The sequence below is a fragment of the Acomys russatus genome, chromosome 7 (genome assembly GCF_903995435.1).
Source record: "Acomys russatus chromosome 7, mAcoRus1.1, whole genome shotgun sequence".
Classification (NCBI taxonomy): Eukaryota; Metazoa; Chordata; class Mammalia; order Rodentia; family Muridae; genus Acomys; species Acomys russatus.
This window is the reverse complement of record NC_067143.1, coordinates 39,364,767-39,381,799: the sequence shown is the minus strand read 5'-3', so window position 1 is coordinate 39,381,799 and position 17,033 is coordinate 39,364,767. Positions and strand designations below refer to the sequence as shown.

General features: G+C 39.4%; 1 protein-coding gene across 5 annotated transcripts in view; it reads left to right on the top strand.

Moving 5' to 3' along the window:
* The window catches only part of Zfand6 (zinc finger AN1-type containing 6), a 69,295-nt gene that overhangs the window by 13,936 nt on the left and 38,326 nt on the right, over nucleotides 1–17,033 (top strand). The window contains exon 2 of one of the 5 annotated variants that reach the window (XM_051148867.1): nucleotides 1,040–1,091. The exons of the other annotated variants lie outside the window; for them this stretch is intronic. The gene's annotated coding sequence lies outside the window, so the exon portion shown is untranslated. The remainder of the gene's footprint in view (nucleotides 1–1,039; nucleotides 1,092–17,033) is intronic. 5 annotated transcript variants of the gene reach the window in all.

The following is a 17,033-nucleotide window of genomic DNA, read 5'->3' as shown; positions in this document are numbered from 1 at the left end:
GCTGCTGAACCGTGCTGTCAGGATGTTGGTTGCTAGGTATAATAGGTTGTAGCTGAGTTAGGAGCTGGAGGACTAATGTTGCAGAATAAATTTGAAAGTTGTTTTAAGGCAAAATTAAAACTTACTTAATAGGGATAATGATTAGTATGGAAATACTGTTGCCCATTTATGGTTACCCGTTTAGCAGTACTCGAGCACATGCAGTCTTAGCTGATTTCATTTTGCTTTGTAAATGAACTTATTTTCTATAAATTTTTCTTATAATTTACTGATGACTTAGGATCATTATTTTTGCAGCTGCTAGTGGTATGCTTGTCTTGATGTTTGTGTGCAGGAAGGTAGAGGTGTGGTGGTGGGGGTTAATGTCAATTTTTTTTGTTGTTGTTATGGCTGATGAATGATTCTCCCCACCCCACCCCTAGAAATTTTTCCTCATGTTTGGGATGAAAGAAAAAACTTTATTTTCAAAAAATATTTCTATCATATATTTCCCTTGTTCAGAGCTAGAGAAAATGTTTGATTTTTTCTTAATATTTAACAATACCATATTAAGTAGAGATGAACATAATTATATATGTAATAATTTTAGTAGCAGCCACTTAAGCACTACCTGTTGATTACTTTTTAATCCTTACTAAGGTAAGGAGTTACCTGTTCATGTGCTCTGGGAGCATTGAAACTTAGAGAAATGATAACCCTGAATGATTTCTCTCCTGCATCTCTGCTCGATTGGTTGACAAGTAGAGACTGCCCTTTTAGTTCAGTGGCTTCAGGGGAAGAGTAAAATCCTGTGACTACAGAGAGAAAACAATTCTTACATTGGCCTCGAAGTTGGGGTAAGATCTGAAAAGCGATAGTTGTGTTATATTCTTTTAGGATGGGAGAAAATTGATTTAAAATGCAGTCAAAACCCCTACTGTTATTGTGCAGTTCACGGGGATGTAATTATTTTTTTCCTCAACGATAAAAGGAAAAATTTTAATGGGCAATAAATTGAAAAAACTTGAGGCAACCTAGACCCTGTCTTTGTTCTACCTAGATTTTAGAGTTTTGAAGTGCCTTTCCTGTATGGTTTCTACGTGTTTTAGGAGGTAAGCTTCTTGTTGGTAACATAGGATGTGCTTATTTATGAGCTGGTATCTGAATCTGCTCACTGAATTTGGTAGTCTCGGTTTGGATGTGGTAAGAGTTCACCTGAAGCAGTTTTGTGGTTAGTGGTGCTTTGGTAGATGAGAGCCCGCCCATTTATTCTGCTCTACATTTCCCTTCTGCTTTATGCAGGCACATGGATCTCTTGCCCTCATGGATTTTTGCCCTGTACTTATTTGCTCAGTAACATTGAGTACTCTTGACAGCTTTGAAAAACTTGCCATGAGTTTAATGACAGTATCTGTGCTCCTGTTTGTGAACTTCTGTGTCCTTTGCACATGTGTCTGTCTGTAACCATCAAGTTAATGGAGTTTCATAGGATTCTTAATACTTTACTCATTCCGGCCCCGTGTCCTTTCTGTTACTGGTTGCAAAACTGGATTTTTAAAAAGATATATTTATTAATTATGTATACAGTATTCTGCCTGCAGGTCAAAAGGGGGCACCAGATCTCATTATAGATGGTCGTGAGCCACCATGTGGTTCTAGGAATTGAACTGAGGACTTTAGGAAGAGCAGTGCATGCTTGTGTTTGTGAGTAGTACTTGGGGCCCCCTGTCATCCAGCTCACCAAATGTACCACCTATGCTAGGTAGAACCTGGATGTCCTTCTGATCATTTCTGCAATGTCTTAACTGTGAACCTGTAGTTATCTCTAGGAGCTGTTTACCTCCTTTTCTTACCTCTTAGCACAAACCACACTAATTTTTACTTAGATTATTATCACAGTCATCTAGCTGACCTGTACACCATTCTTTGCAGGTAGAATGAATGCACTGCTGACTGTACAGTCTTGTCTTCTTGCCTTTGGAGCTGTAACTACCTAGCAGTAATAAGAATGCCAGCTAAACATTGTCTCTGGTAGTCTCTTAAAAGCCATGGGGTATTTAGAAAGGTTAGCGAATTTGTCCAAAGTTGTCTTAGTGAGTAGCTAGCACAATGGGACTGGAACCAAAAGCCTTTCCCCTTCCCCCTTTCCCCCTTCCATCCCCCTTCCCCCCTTCCATCCCCCTTCCCTTCCCCCTTCTCCCCTTCCATCCCCCTTCCCCCTCCCCCTTCCCCCTTCTCCCCTTCCATCCCCCTTCCCCCTTTCCCCCTTCCTCCCTTCCCCCCTTCCCCCTTCCCCCCATTCCCCTTCCCCCTTCTATTCCCCTTCCCCTTGCCCCCTTCCCCCTTCCCCCTTCCCCCTTTCCCCTTCCCCCTTTCCCCTTCCCCCTTTCCCATCACTAAGCTCTGTTCTCCTCTTGTTTTGACATGGGGTCTCATTGTAGCCCAGGGTGTCTGGGAACTTGCAGCAGTTCTCCTCCCTTGGCCTCCTGAGTGCTTGGGGTTACAGATATGAGACACCATGCCTTGCTGAGCATGCCTTTCTAGTCTGCATGTAAGTGTACCTGTGTCGCCTCTTACCCCCCAACCCCCGACTACTCCATTTTATCTTTTAAACAGCTATTTACAGTTACTCCCTTTAGGAAAGGCTCAAAACTCTCCAAGCCTAAAAATGCCTTAAAGAAAACATTTTCAAAAAAGCATTTCTGACATTTTTGGAGAATTTTTAAAAAAGACATAACACGTTAGCATCCCCATGATATAAGAAGGGAAAAAAAAATGGGACATAGGAAAAATGTAAAGGTAGTTTTCCATATGTAGCCTGGTTTGAATTCCTGAACTGTTGAATTCCTCACATTTAATAAAAGTTTGAGACCAAGCTATGTTAGAGCAAGATTATACGAGAGTGTGAAACCCTTTTCTGTTGCGGAGAGATCCAGTCTTGTCCATGTGTGTGAAGTGTCCAGTTGGTAACATACTGGGGCAGATGAAGCTTCCTACCAGTTCTTCTGTATCAAATATGACAGTGTCACAAACAATATTACTAAAAAGAATGGAAGCAAACTCCAAACAAATAGGAAATCATTGATGTGAATAATTTTCATTTCAAATACTTTTTTCCTTTTACTGTTTTATTATCTACCCTACAATATATATATTTAAGGCAAAGGGTCCTTTATTGAGGAACCACAAAAATAGTTTTTCTATCTTAGTTTTAAAAGAGAAGGTAAGTGGCTAGTACTTATTTCTTTTAAAGGGAGTGGTTCTCAGCCATCACTGGTTATTAAAGATAGTTGCAGTAGATACCCATAGGTTGACCATTAGGAAAGCCATGGGGAGGTGCTTTTACTTACCTTTAAAACCTTACCCTTAAGTTTTTGTTTTGTTTTGTTTTTTAAACAGAAACTGCTCTCCAAAATTTTAAGGTAGCATGTTTACTATCCAAAATAATGTTTAGCTAGTTTTTAGTAGTAAAAAATGCAAAATAACAATATATATTATGGCAGTATGACAGGATTTATGTTGTAATCGATCTTGATGTTATATAATAATGTAATGTGTAATTTGGAAAGAGTTTTCTGTAAATAAGTAAAAGCAGAATCTTTAGCCAGTTTCTAGAAGTATATAATGTGTATCCAGTAGTTTTAGAAGATTTTATAAAAATATGTTTTATAAGGAAGATTAGTCTCAGAATATTATTTAAAAGGAAAATATAATTCCCCTGCCATGTTTTCATCTGAGTGACGGGATTGCAGGCTGCCGCACAATGCACAGCACTCGGTAGCAGATCTGACTGAGTAGTTGGCAGAGATCTTAGGTTGTCACACTACTTACCTGATAAAGTGAGTTTGCAAACTGCTAAGATTTCCAAAGGAAGTGCATGTTGTTTGGTGACCTTGGAGGACATGAACATTTCCCATTCTGTAAGTCAGTATTGTATATACCGAATACCAAATTGTGGCTTTAAGTTACTGCTGTATCATCTCTGCAGAGAGGGTGGCTTTTAAGCCAACAAGACCAGGAAATTAGAAAAAGGGAAATGCAACATGCCTTGATGATTTGTTGTATCTGTTTGCCACTGCCCAGGAACAGGGACCCTCCTCCCTTTTTTACACTTTTAGTTATAAATCAAAAGCTCTATTTTACCTGAAAAGGAATGACTCTAAATGGAGAAAAGAATAGATTGTGTTAGGGGGGAAAAAAGTAGCTTGTTTTAGCTATCTAAAGTCTTATTGGTTAGCAGGTGCCATCAGTAGTACACTTGTCCAGTAGTAGCTTGTCTTCACTTAAAGCAATTCTTGGCACAGAGAAGAGGCTCCCAGGGTACTGGTATAACGGATGGTGTGAGTGTGAGCCGTGGTGAGCAGTGAGAGCTTCTATGCAGAGAGGTAGTGAAAACAGGATTAGAAAAATTGGTTCAATGACTTCAACTCCTCTATTTGTCTGTATGAATCAGACACATTTGTTAGGTTTTTGCAGTGCTGCGAATCTAACCACATGGCATTTAGCCTGGTGGGGAAATTCCCTACCACTAGCCACATGCCCAGCCAACCCCAGACTCTCTTTTTAATTTAATTTAATTTTATGTGTATTTTGCCTGCATGTATGTATGTGATGCATGTGATTGTTGTCTGAGGAGGTCAGAAGAGAGCATCAGATTCCTTAGACCGACCTGGAGTTGCATGTGGTTGTGAGCCACCATGTGGGTTCTCAGAACCCAACCCAGCTCAGGTCCACTTCAAGGATTAACAGCACTGAACTGTTACCAGCAAGGGCTGTTGACCACAAAGCCTTCTTCCTAGTAACTTGTATTAAATCTTTATGTGTCTAGCCTGTTCTTTGTTTTGACAAGTGGAATTGGTTGGTCATATTATAACTCAGTAAGAAATTATAAAACTTTTTTCTTTTGCTTGCATTAGTAATTCATTAAAGTTGTTTCCCTTCTTCAGCACTTGTAATGATCAGATTTAAAATTTTAATCATCCTAGTGGATATGAGCAGATACCATCACACTTCTCAACTATTAACAATATTCATAGTGAATGCTAATACCCTACTTCTGACTGGATATAATCTCCTGTCTTTCCAGTTCTCATTTTACTGAGACTCAAAACTTCTTGCCTCATCCTTTCCTTTAGTTTCTGATTCCCTCTTGAATCACATTTCTTCTCAGTACTCTTAGCTTGTAAGGCCTCTTACTAGTTCCACTATCTACTCTGCTTCTAAACCTCAGCTACCAGAGGAAAATACATGTATTTGTGGTTTTTAACACAGCTATCATTTTTCTGTGATTTTAAAATATTTTACTCAAGGTGAAAAACTGTCTATTTTGATTTTATTTCAGACTTTTATGCAGAAACATTCAGGAGCTCTGCTGCCCCTACTCTGCCCTTATTTTCTGTCCTCTGTTCTAGTTGGGCTTGCTGTGTCATTTTGTGTGTGTGTGTGTGTGTGTGTACGTGTACATGCGTGCAGGTGCACATGGGAATCATTATTTCTCAGCAAGCTGGAGACATGTACCCCAAATAGTTTGTGCTTCCTTAGCACAAAATATTCTCTTAGTGAGATTAAGCTTTCAGAACTCATGAGCTGATGTTTGTGGTAGTGTTATCTAATCTTCTGTCTACTCAGCTTTGTCAAGTATCCCAACAATATCGTTTATGATTTACTAATTTATTTATTTGCCATGGATCTGAAAGTAGGAGGGAGATATAAAGAGGAGGGAATAAGAAAGGATCTAAGAAGGAGAGCAAAATTTGTTTTTGTTTGCTTTTATTAAAATTTTACTTTTTTTACATATACATTTATATTATTACACATATATACAATAAACTACCTACAGCAAGAAGAACCATGACACAATCAGGAATTATATAAATGTTATATTCTTAGGGTTTTGGCTATTTGTATTTGTCAGCCTTGAAGAAAACATCTTTCCTATCTTGATGAGTCTAAAATTCTGAATGTAAATCAGTTATCTATCGTACCTCATCATTAACATCTATCTATACCTAAAAACATCTTAACCCCTAAACAACTAAGCTTAATTGTAAAACTAAACTATCTGGTCTTCAACTCCATCAGAGACTTGAGAAGGAATAAAATTGATTATCTGATTATACCATGAATGCAAGTTAGTAGCTTTTCAAATGAGAAAATGAGAGGGCAAAATCTGGATCAGAAAGAGAAATGGGAATGTTTTGTCCAATATATATATAAGTATTTATGAAATGGTCAAAGAAAAAATAAAGGTTTCACTGTGAACTTTATAATTTACACCTCATTCTTGGCTTTGGATGTCCTTTAGGTCACATCCTTTTCCCATCCTACTGTGTTGCAGGGTTAAGCTGTTGCTGCTTTGTAAGACTTTGACCTCTAATATCTCCCATTGCATAGTTACCATTCCAGAGTATCATGAGGGTTTCTCAGCTTTCTGTCCCCGCCTCCCTAACTCAGAAATACCTGTACCTTCATCTTCATTCCTTTCATGATAGGCAATAACACAAACCTCTTGGGTAAGGCAAGTGCTGTTAGCACAGTAGGTAATGTAGCTTTTAAAATTAAAGTTAAGAAAAATGAAAAGGCTTGGAAACTCCATGTGGCTCATTGATACTGTATTTGATAGCATGTGTCTAGATTCCTTTAATTCCTAACATTTGAGGGATTTTGTAAGAGGTACACCATGATCTTGGGCTTTTTCATCTGTGTGTCTTCATGTGTCAAAACAAGTGTGTGTGTGTGTGTGTGTGTGTGTTGCTTTGGTCAATGAATTACATACATTCTTTCCGAGTACCCTATTTTCTACCTTAATCACCTTTACACAGTTCTGCTTGGTGTGAATAGCCCTTACATATATTCCTGAGAGGAGGATATTCACATTTTAGTTGTTTTCTTCACTCGTCATACAAGATGGCGGTAATTCAATACATTTACCTTTATGCTAAAGTACAGCACAATAGGGAACATTCAGTACTTACCTTTGTCTCCTCATACGTCACATTCAAATATATATTGAGTTGAAATTTAGTCTCCACCTCTAGATGTTTCCTTTGGGTTAATATGCCATTTGTGTAGCTTTTCATGTCTGTGACAGTGACTAGCCTTCCCTGTAGCTGCCGGATCTCTGCTTTCTACCTAGTCTCCTTTGGCGTAGTTTGAACTCTAGACCTTGATGTTTGTGTAAATGCTTGAACTGTTTTATTATTCTTCTGGCCATGTAGAATCCATCCTGTAGGTATTTATAAGGCAGGAGTAGCAGGCCATTGTGGCTCTCTGCTCACACTCAGTTGAATCATAACATTGTACTTTCTTAAACCCAGAATGTCTATTTCGGTTTAAAATACTATCCAGGCAACATTTGTCATAAACAAAATAATCCTGTCCTCTGACACAGAAAGTAGTCACTATGTTCTGCAGCTTCCCTTCTTTGGTTAGGATTATATCGGTTTATTTGTTTGGTCTGTTCTTGTTTTTCATATTGTGTTGTGCTTTTCTAACATTCTTATCTTTCTGATGATAGTGGCTATTCCTTATTTAAATTACATACCTCTGACATTTTTTTAGGTTGTGTATCTATTAACTGGTAGAACAAGAATTAGAACCAGGTGCTTGTATGCACATACACTCATTGGTGTGTGTGTGCGTGTACGCATGCGTGCGCACGCGTCTGCCTATCCTCAACCCAGGTATGCTTAATACTTGATCTTCAGGGAAATACCTCTTGAAATGAATAATTAGTGACCGTGACTCATGTATCAGGATCTGTGTCTCATTCTGTAGTTTATCGCTCGTTTAGATGGACTCTGGGTTCAGATCATTGTTTTACCCCTGTGTGGGTTGGACTATTGCTTGAGTTCTTCAGAGGTTCATATGTGAGAAGCTTAAGTGTACCAATACTGAGAAGTGTTAGATTCGTTAGAAGTGAGGGATTTGTACGAAGTAATTGGGTCACTAAGGTCATAATTAGGTCAGAAGGGAGTGAATTGGTCCGTGGGAGTGAATTCCTCTGAGGGTGGTAGTTATAAAAGAGCAACCATGGCTTCATAATCTGGCTTCCTGTCTTGACATGTGATTTCTTCGGCATGGCTCCTGCCAATTGCTGTGCCATCTGCCATAAGGCCCTCACCAGAGGTCAAACCTCTGGGGTCACCCAGTCTTGGATTGTCAGATTCAAAACATGCTAAGTAACCTTTTTATAAACTGTGCTTGTATTTTGTTACAGGGACAGAAAACAGACTACAGTGACTTGCCAGCTGTGTAACATGAGCCACTTCTGAGATTTCTCTAATTTCCTCACCTGTAAAGTTTCTACCTCCAAAGGACAGTGTGAAGATTAGAGGGGACAATTCAAAGCATTTATCATGAAAGTCCTTTTCTATTCTTATCTTGTCCTGCTTTGAGCTCACTGGCAGCTTCTTTTTCTGTTCTACCCTATTGTCTTTTTACTGGCAGAGGCAGTATGATACCTAAGTGATTTTCCAGTAGACAGTTCTGCAGAGAGAACCCAGCCAACCAGACATGGGGCACACCCGTAGTTCTAGTACTTCCATGTCTGTCCTGTCACCTTTGTGACGTCCCTCCAAAAGAATAAAAAATAAAAATAAGAATAAAAAAAGAGAAGAAAAAGCCCGATTTATTGATCTATATATTCACTGGAGCATGGTCAGATTCTCATTGGCCTGTCCCTTAAAGAGAACTGAGTCCTTCGCCTCCTGCACTCCTGTCAGATGCCATCAATTCTGAGTTCTTTTCACACACCTCCATTCAAAAAGCTGAATCCTTGACTGCAATAGGAATTTCAGAATGGACTAATATGAAGCTGACATGGAGTTTATTAAAAGAATGGGTTTTGTCTTATTTTGTTGTTTTTTAAACATGGTTTTGTTGTTGTTGGTTTTTCGAGATAGGGTTTCTCTGTGTAGCCCTGGCTGTCCTGGACTCAATTTGTAGACGAGGCTGGCCTGGAAGTGCAGAGAAAGAGAGGCACTCAGGGAAAAGACAAGGCACACCCAGGTGTATGTATGAGCTTCTCAAGAGAGAGCTGTGCTTTGTTGTATTCACAGTAATCCTACATGTGACTCTGTGAGTTTCAGAGCTATGATCTTCAAAGGGTTGCTGAGAAATGTAAATGAGGGCCACATGGTGAAGGTGCTTCCCACCAAGGCAGGTGTGGGTTTTGCTTCCCAGGACCCACATTGGTAGAAGGTGACTTGAGTCGTTCCTCTGATTTTTGTAAGAATGATATGAAGTATGTGCGCCCACAGACCAAATACATGCAATACTTTCAAAAATATAAACAAGATCAGGAGAATACCTGAGGTAAAAAGGCAAGATTGTAGTTGGTAAGGTCACCTCTAGATCACATGGGTGCTACAAGTTCGACTATTGTCACTATGAGCAAAAGTCTTTGTGAGACTGTCAGAAAATATTCAAGAATGGAGGAAGACAGCACCTAAGATCCTAAATTCTAAGGATGTAAGCCTGGCTCCTTTATTACTGTTTTAACAGTGTTTGAAAATATCTCTGAAAATGAATGCTCTCTTGACAACAGATTTTGTTATTTATGCTGGAAATCTTGATTATCAGCTGACCATAGACTTCTCACAGTCTTGGAGTTAGGGACTCTTCTTTTCCACATCCCATAACTTCCCCTCTCCTGTCCTACCTCAAACCTACCACCAAAAGTTTTTGTGTTTCCACTGAAGTGTTTCTTTGATGTTAGGTCACACTTCAGTGGGTTTTGATTTAGAAGGTATTCTCAGAATAGCTCTGTCTCCATTTGGAAAGCAGAAGTCACCAAAGAAAAGACTAAAGAAAAGTATTTCACCAATGAGTCAGGATGACTGTTCTCTAGGCCCAGTGACTTGGGAGGTGAAGCAAGGATGTTTACTTGAATCCAGAAGTTCAAGGCTGAGCTGGGAACTATAGTCCCAGTGTAGACCCTACTTGAGGGGTTGGGGGTGGGTTTAAAGAGATTTCATTAATGTTCTGTTGTCCTAAGTGTCAAGTGATTTTTTTATGTCACAGAAGGGTGAAGAAGAAAATGGTGCGTATGACCTTGAGCATAATGATGGGCATGCATGTGATGAAATGCCAAGTCATTTTTTTGGAAATTTTAAAAATTTTATTAATGTATTCAGATTATAACTCAATTGTTATCCCCTCACTTGTATCCTCCCATTTCGCCCTCCCTCCCGCTTTCCCCCTATTGCCCCCCCCCCAAGTCTATGACCGAGGGGGACCTCCTAACAATTGGAAGTTTTATTTTTTTAATATATTTTATCAATTTATTCCTATTACATCCCTTGTATCCTCCCATTCTTCCCTCCCTCCCATTTTCCCCTTACTCCCCTCCCCTATGACTGTGACTGAGGAGGACCTCTTCCCCCTGTTTACGCTCATAGGGTATCAAGTCTCTTCTTGATTGCCGGAATAGTTTTCTTAGAATAATCAATCAAATGTCCCTTAAAAGCAAATAGGTCACTAGGACCAATTTGTCCATTTGTTTTTTGTTTGTTGTCATTTATAAAGAGTTCCATTTAGATAAAACAGTCTTTTATATAATGCAGTGTTACTATGAAATGAAGTAAAATATTTTAGATTTAAACAAAAAAACTTAGGGTTACTGATTTGTCCTTAATAGGCTTGATTCATCCTTCTCCTTACTAAAAACAGTCTAATCTTAATACATACTTGATTACATCCTCAGTATAACCATTAGTATTGGTAGTTGATTGCATTTCTGGGTTTGAACGTTTGTTCCTGCTAGTGCAGAATCTTCTCTGACTACAACAAATCATTTACAGTGACTATTAAGTTGACAGGTTAGAAGAAATTTTGTACTTTTGGTACTTTAACTTTTTCAGAGCGAGCACTAAATAATTTAGAGTACTTGTCAGTACAGAGAGAATGATAATCCAGTTCACTATTGTGTGGTCATTTGATCCAGACTGATGGTGCTTTTTAAGATACGAGTAACAGTAGGAAGCGTAAGTATTTCACACTGGCCAGAACGTTTGCATGTTAATGCTGAGAGGAAGGATAATGTTGGTTGATGAAAAAGAGCAACGATGATCTTACACTGCAAGTGAAACTTTGCATACTGCCTGCTGTTTAAGATCTTAAACAGAGAAAAAGAGATTATTAAATAATGTTCCAGGCAAATAAAAAGCAGGTAAGATATATATACCTCAAGCTAAGGCATTACACACAGCTCAGCATTTTTATTCCACTTTTTAATGATTTTTATGGATGGAACCCAGGGGTGTTCTTGGTGAGGAAGTGCTATGCCACTGATTCACTTTTCCAGCTGAACTGAGAATTTTTCTAAAATAATGATCTCAAGAACTCTAGTTATTTCATCATGAGCTGGCTGGTTTTCATGTCATCTTAACTAGAGTAATCAGAGGAAGGAGCCTCAATTGAGAAAATGCCTGCCATAAGTCCAGGCTATAAGCAAGCCTATAGGACAGTTTCTTAATTAGTGATTGATGTGTAAGGACCCCACCCATTGTGGGCTATGCCACCCCTGGCCGGATGCTATAAGAAGCAGGCTGAGCAAGCCATGAAGAGCACACCAGTAAGCAACACCCCTCTGTGGCCTCTGCATCAGCTCCTGTGTCCAGGTTCCTGCCCTGACTTTCTTGATGTGGAATCATAAGCCAAGCCAACCCTTTCCCCCCCAACTTGCTTTTGGTCATGGCATTTATCACAGCAGTAGAAGTCTTAACTGAAACACATGTATCTTTTTCTTTTTCTTTTTTTTTTTTTTTTTTTTTTTTTGAGACAGGATTTTTCTGTGTAGCCTTGGCTGTCTGGACTTCCTTTGTAGACCAGGCAGGCCTGGAACTCACAAGAGATGTACCTCCCTCTGCCTCCGGAGTATTGGGATTAAAGGCATGCACCTCCATGCCTGGATGACATGTGTATCCTTTACTTGAGGTGAAGGTGTTATTCTGACTGGGCAAGCTACCCTTCTGATGGACTTCTTCCTCCTCCTCCTCCTCCTCCTCCTCCTCTTTAAAGATTTATTTATTATGTATACGGTATTCTGCCCTCAGGTCAGAAGAGGGCAGCAGGTCTCATTATAGATGGTTGTGAGCTGCCATGTGGTTGCTGGGAATTGAACTCAGGACATGTGGAAGAGCCATCTCTCCAGCCCCCGAAAAGATCAAGATTGTTTTTGTGAAGCTGTTTGTTGTTGTTGTTGTTGTTGTTTTGAGACAAGGTTTCCTGTGTAGCTTTGACTGTCCTGGACTTGCTTTGTAAACCAGGCTAGCCTCGAACTCACAGTGATTTACGGGTCTCTGCCTCCCAAGTCCTGGGATTAAAGGCGTGTGCCACCACCACCTGGCTCTGATGGACTTCTTATACCCACCAAAGAAAGAGCTGGGAGAGCGGAATGCCCATGGAGCACCCAGGCCTTGGGCTGCCCTCTTAGTGTAGCAGACCTTTCTGGGCTCCTCTCCCAGTGTGGGAGCAAAACATGAGCAGTATTCTCATGTGGATCAGGTTCTCACCCTCTGGAAATAATTGGGGCACAGAGAGTAAGTGAATGAAGCTAGGACTCTTTTCTCCCCAAGAGAATTTTCCTGTGTACCACAGCTTTTCCACTTAACCTTAGATGTAGTACCAAAACTGGAGTGAAGCCATAGAGTACTGGCTTTGCTAGTTAGGTTACACAATAGACATTTTCGTAAGTGCAATGAACTAAATATGGACCTAAGACTTATATGTGACATTCTGAAAATTGTGATTCCTCAAACTTGGGTGATTTTGAGAAGTCCTGTAGGGGTCTAGCTCATGCTGCCTGTACAAAGGAGCCTCTCAGGGAGGGCTCTTGTATATTCCCACCAAAACCACCACCTAACTTTTCCTGGGCAGCTGATGTCATAGTGGTGCTGGTTGCAGGAGACTGTTTCTTTTGTAGTCTGCAACAGTTTCTTAGAACTATTTCCTTGCTCCATCTATTTTACCCAAGAAACTTAACTTTTATTTGAAGACAGTATGGTGAGCAAAGAGGAGACTAGGTTTTCTTTATACAAATTTCTATTTTTCTGGATTGGAGAGGGGAAAAAACAAAAAGTACTTCTGGCTCAAACAAGAGAACCAGAATTTTGATGCCCAAGCACCACATAAAATTGCAGGGTGCAGCAGGACACCTGTAGCCCCAGTGCTAAAGACAGAAGTGGAATCCCTGGGAGAAACTGACTAGCCAGACTGCTCTGGATTCTGCTTAAATTCTGACCAAGAAAAGCAATCAGTGTCAGCCTCTCGCCTCCATGTTTGTACTCAAACATGTACATGTACCCACAGGTGCACATACACGACATATATATACATTTGGACAACTTCTGGGTGGCCTTGGAAATGACTTACACTATTATGGGCACCTTTCTGCTCATCAATTCACTTAAATTTGGCTTTTCTTCCTTTTATCAAGTCATTACCATCCTTTTCTTTCGTTGTGTTCATGAATATTTCATGTTAAACTGAAGATAGAGTTTGTGATATTACTGTGTATAGCATGTATGTGGAGATCAGAGGACAACTTTGCAATTGATTCTATCCTTCCATCTTTTTTTGGGTTCTATGTTTCAAAGGCAGGCTGCCAGGCTGATTTGGTAAGCACCTTTACTTGCTGCATTATCACTGGCTCTCTTTTTTTTTTTTTAAATTTTTTGTCTTGTTGCATGAGTTTAAAAATGCTACAGTGTCACATAGTTGTACAAATTAAGTTTCCTGTGAAAATTGTGTCCATTCTTCCTTTTGCCTTTTCCTATCTTGATTCTGTGAGTTTTGAAAGTAACATTTGAAATTGGAAGTCCCTGTGCCCCGTTTATTTAATATTACATTTGCTCAGCAGTTCACAATGAAATGGACCATTATCAGGAGAGTAAATACTACTGCATTCAGTCAAGATAGACCAGATTGGTAACTTCTTCATACATGCTTTAATCTCCACCTCCATATATTTTTACCTAACTTCCCCCCAAAAATTGTGATTTTTGAATATTGAGTATTATTTTGAGTGTTGGTAATTTGAGTATTGCTATAAAGATTTAGTTATCCTTCTAAATAGTAAGGTGGTGCTAAATACTACTTGGTCCCTGCCAATTTTTTATGATTAGTTAATAATCACTTATTTTTTTAAAAATTTAATTTAAGGTAGAGCCTCAGGTCAGTGTCCTCAGCTTATTGTCAAGCCCAAGAATGTCCCTTGAGTTTTTGGTCCTCCCTCCTGAGTACTGGGGTTTTAGGTGTGTGCCACTGTGCCCAGTGTATGTAGTGCTTGGGGTTGAGCTCAGGGCTGCAGGTGTGCTGGTAAGACATTCTACCATTTGAGCTATGTCTCAGCCCCAGCACACTTTGTTATGTCTCCCTAACCAAAAACATTTACTAATACTGAAACTGCAAGTGCTGTTTCTCTGAAGTTTACAACACTTCCTTCCACCTCCCTTTCATCGAATTCTTTTGGGAATGCAATGACTCAAAACTCAAAAAAAAAAAAAAAAAAAACAAATTCTAAAAGTCAGCATTAGCTAGGCATGGTGATCGCATGCCTACCTCAGCATCCTGGAGGCTTAGGTAGGTGGCTTAGAAGTTCAAGGCCACCCTGTGCTACTTAGTGAGACATACCAAAAAACAATGAAAAGTTGTAGTTTTCCAGAATCACTAAATGTAGGTTCCTCCCACTCTTCCTTCTTGTATTTTGTTTTTGTTTTAAGACAGCATTTCAGTGTGTAGCCCAAGCTGGCCACAAACTTTTGGCAGCCTTCCTGCCTCATCCCAGTCTCCCTGACAGTGTGAGCCAGAATTCAGTAAGCATCAGCTTTCTTATATAACATCTAAATGAGTATGTTTGCTTTATATTTCATTTGTTATTTTGTGTATGTACCATGTGTGGAGGCAGAGGAGAACTCTGCATCCTCAGGCTCAGTGAGCCACCTCTCTGGTAGTATAGGAATATTTCTCAAACTAAGGATTAACAAGGCTGAAGGATATTTTTTGGAGGCGTACACTTTGGACTGTTAGTGAACTGAAGTCTTTTGAAGTTACCACTTTCACAATAATTTAAAACCATTTTCACTTCCACTTTAAATATGTACTTACTGTGTTCCTTCAGTGTTGAACATTACCTTTCCCTATGATTCATGTAGTGTTAAGAATCCTCAAGAACCCTGGGTGTGGTGGCGCATGCCTTTAATCCCAGCTCTGGGCAGGCAGAGGCAGGCAGATCTCTGGGAATTCAAGGCCAGCCTGGTCTACAAATAGAATCCAGAAGAGCTCTGTTACACAGAGAGACCCTGTCTCCAAAACCAAACAAATAAAAACAAAAAACAAAACAAAGAATTCCCAAGAGCTACCTAGGAAGTGCTGGCTTTAAGTGGTTTTCAGAAACCCGTTCTTTAGGAAGAGAGTAGTAAGAGATTTGCATCTCTGGTGCTTTTGGTTCTGGGCTTTGAGACACTTGCTCACAGTCACATAGCAAAAGATATTCATTGATCATTTCAGAAAATTTCCAGTGTTTTAAATTTTATCTCTTGAGATCTTTGATTCCCGTTCTTCTTTATTTTAAAAGAAACAAACAAAGCTTTGTTTTGACTTCTGTTTTTAACTTATTTATTTGTGGGCAGCTGTGTGTAGAGGTCAGGACACCTTTTGGGAGTTGGTTCTTGTTCATCTTCTTAAAGCAGTCTTTTTTGTTTCTGCCACTCTATACTCCAGGCTGCCTGGCTGTGAACTTCCATAGGAATGCTAGTACTGTAGGTATATGCTATCACATCCAGTTTTTTAATGTGGGTTTTAGGGATTGAACTCAGGCTTCAGACTTGTACCGCAAACACTTTTACCTGCTACATCATCTCTTTAATCTTTGGTTCTAGCCAATTTAAAGGTAGGTCTTGGGGACTTTGACTTCCTTGTATTGAGGCCAGTGCTGGAATCTAGTAGATTTTTCAGGTTTAAGACCAATAAAGAGTTTTTACTGAGCCCTGTGCTAGAGAAATGGAAATTGGGTACTAGCTAACTTGAGAAAACCCAGTACCTAGCAGTTCATTTCGTGGCTTTTCAAACCACAAGCCAATTAGAAGAGAAAAGCCTGCTCTTGGGGTGTAAGGTCTTCCTGCTCCAGGAGCTTGAGTTGTCAAGGTTATGGCCATGCAGTGTAGAGGTCAGGTCAGTGCAGATCAGTCTGATGATAAGTAGGTTCAGAGTTAATGTGTTTCTAAGGCAAACAATGAAATTAGTAATGGTAGTAATGATTTTTTAGCATTTAAAAAAGTGAAAATGCACATATGTGCATTGTAGTGAGGTGAGAAGGAGACTATCTTCTTTACACTTGTAATTTTTGTTGATTTTTTTTTTTATCTTAAATGGCTTTTGAGTATCATTTTTGGTACAAATATTTGAAGAGAATAAGATATAGATCAGAAAATCTTGTCAATAAAAGATTTGTCATCTACTCCATTTAGACTGTGATAGTTTAATTTTCTGCTGATTATTTAAGGATAGAAAAGAAAGAAAGGTAATTTAGACCAGGTTAGTGTATGCTATACTGTTACAGCATTCTGTCACTGATTCTATAAAACTTAATGGTGGGAAAGATGTTGGTAACTTGAGTTTTGTGAGAGTGATTGTGTTTGGTGTGTAAAGTGGGAAAATGTAAACCAAGTATTACCTACCACACAAACTCTAATGTGTCTGTTAAAACATGTTTTAAATGGGTAGGCTAGAAACTAGAGATGCCATGCAGTGATGAACAAGACAGGCGCAGAGTGTAGTGGGGTGAATGACATAGAGTGGAATATAGCCTAGAGACCTGAGAAACGTCTGTGATTCTTTATTTAGTTTTCTTCGCACATATTTATCCCACTACCAGCACATAGCATTTGTGAGTTAACTGTCAGCCAGGATGAGTGGTCTGAGGAGCTTGTAGGGAAATAAAGGCTTGGTAATTCTTGGGAGCTTTGTGTTTAAGAGCTCTGTCACTACTTTTTGCTGTTGCTGGTTGGTGAATGGTAGAATTTAAATTTTACATGGTGTTCTAACTGGTTAAG